Raw genomic sequence first — 2738 nt, forward strand, 5'->3', positions numbered from 1 at the left:
TCCCGCCACCAAGGTTTACCAAACCGCCACCGCCATCCGCAACCACAACATTAACCAAATATGAAACTAACTAGCTCTAACGAAAAAGACCGAAAATATCCTCCAGAAAAAACTGCACTCCTTCCGGCGAAAGGTGAACCCCATCGTCTCTATAGAACTGCCTGTTCCGCAGCACCAGCAGAGGATGCTTAATTGCCACTCCGCCTATGGCCTTGACAAAAAGAGACACCGTCGAGTTCACCTTTTTGCGTGCTTTCTCCAGCGCCGAGAAACGCACCGCACCACGCCAATGGAAACGGGGCACCATTTCCGACCAGACAATGCATACCCCAGGCCAGTGACAACGTATCGCCACCACATCCGCCTTTATAGACAAAATCAAGTCTATGCCTTTAACTCGGCCCAGATCATTACCACCCAAATGAATGATAATACAACTGGGGCGACCCCAGCGGCGCTCCCGAGAAAAAAGGACGCGCAACAGATCACCCCATAACATGCCCCTGACACCTAACCATCTAAATTGCCTGGACCCAAAAATCTCAGTCGCCCTAGACGCCATGGGATGTTTCTCCGGCCAAAAAACATAGGAATGACCAACCATCCATATGTGGTCTCCAAAATTGATGACAGCTGTAAAAGAAAATATCCTAACGTCAGATTATGCACATAATCTGTAACTTAAACACAACGTAACCAATTAAACCCAAGTGAAGGAGAAAACTCAAAAAACCTCCCGTGGACCTTGATAGAACAGCCAATTGAAATTAGGCCCCCTCGGAGGAAAATTTTTAAAAATTCGCTTCACACCCTCGATTCCTGAACGGTAAGCGTTCAAAAACCGACGAGTAAACACGTTTTTGGGTTAGCGCAACAGGCGCACTTATAACTTATCTATACGGACATAGGACTTATAGGAGGCCGACTTCCAGCGACCCAACTCCCGAATAGCCGCCGGTGATGAACCAGCGGCCGCCGCATGGGTAGCCGCCCCAATCCGAAAGGAATGAGTACCGAAGTCCGCCTCCTGCAAGCCCAACGCCGTCAAACATTTCTTGAACACCGATGAGAACTGAAACTTTGTCAGAGGGTCCGACTGCGCGTGCACCAGCAACTGGTTGCCCCCCGGAGGTCTTAACCGCACATACTCTTGCGTCAACCGCAGCGGGCAAACGCCCATACCTCCCTGAGCCTCCAAGGACAACCAGCGACCCCGACCTGTTTGATCTGTCTTGGATCGCACAATCCTACAGAGCAACAGGCCCTCCTGCAAGCGCACATTCTCGTAGAGCAGACCCGATTCCCGGGACGCCTTGCTGCTCGCCACTAACTCGCTCACCCGAAAAGCCCCGAAAAAGGCCAGGGCATAAGCGCTACTAAACAATGCCACCTCAAATTCCGAGGACGCAATCCGAGGTAGCACACGCAGCAATTCTGCTAGCAGCTGCAACGTTATAGGCCTACGTGAATCCGCAGGCGCCGGGTGCAACCTAGCCCAACCTTTCAGCGCTCTGGAAAGGACAAACGACCCCGTGGGGTCCGTCGTCCCGTGGAGCCGCGAGTGAAAGGCGATGCCCGCAAGGGCAGTAGCCATGGCCGCTTTTGACCTACCGTTTTGGTAATGCTCCCAAACAAAGGACAACATGGCGTCGGCCGAGGACTCACCTGCTACCCCGTACCTACTCTGAAAGGCTGACCAATCCCGCCATGCAGCATCATACGCTCGTAGCGTGGAGGGAGCCAGTGCACACCTGGCTAACGCCGTTAAACCGCTTCGACCATCTGCCAGACAGAAGGTGGGCACTGTAACCCCTCTGCCTCCGCTCCCGGAACCAACGTCCTGAATTTGTCAAACTGGAACCGGGACAATGCATCCGCAATTCCATTGTCAACTCCAGGAACGTGGCGAGCCCTAAAATTAATATTGCGCTGCAAACAAACCAACACTAAATGCCTTAGCAGTCGCAGCGCCTGCGGAGAGGAGGAACGCTGATTATTAATCGCATGCACTACCCCCAAGTTGTCGCAAAGAAACAAAATGTCCCTATTTGCGAACCGTCCGGCCCATAACTCAAGCGCCACTAAGATCGGGAACAATTCCAGCAAAAGCAGGTTCTTGGTAAACCCACGCGTTACCCAGGATGCCGGCCAGGCCGCAGCGCACCATGCGCCAGCGAAGAACGCGCCAAACCCTCGACTGCCGGAAGCATCCGTAAACAATTGCAGCTGCTTACTGGAACAACAAGGAGCGGGCCACAAAACTTCCCTGTTGAAGGACACCAGGAACGAGACCCAAATCCGCAAATCATCCTTGATCTCGCAAGAAAGGTACACGGAGTGATTCTGCCGAACCGTCCCCGCGGTGGCCCGCTCGAGTTTGCGACAGAAAATCCTACCCATGGGGATAATCCGACACGCAAAATTGAGAGAACCAAGCAAGGACTGCACCTGCTTAAGCCGAACCCTGCGTTTTCCTAAACAGTCTGTAATCAAACCCAATAGTTTCAGCACCTTATCCTCGGGCAAGCGACAGCACCCCCCTACCGTGTCAATTTCGATACCTAAATAGCTAAGACAAGTGCAAGGACCCTCGCACTTATCCTGCGCAACCGGTACCCCTAAAGCGCAGAATAACGACCTGGCCACCGAGAGAATGTCCCCACAGACCGAACTGTCCCCGGGCCCAACAAAGAGAAAGTCATCCAGGTAGTGAGCCACCCCCAGTTGCCCGGAGGCGG

This window comes from Pseudophryne corroboree, chromosome 6, assembly GCF_028390025.1.
Source record: "Pseudophryne corroboree isolate aPseCor3 chromosome 6, aPseCor3.hap2, whole genome shotgun sequence".
In the NCBI taxonomy this organism is placed as follows: Eukaryota; Metazoa; Chordata; class Amphibia; order Anura; family Myobatrachidae; genus Pseudophryne; species Pseudophryne corroboree.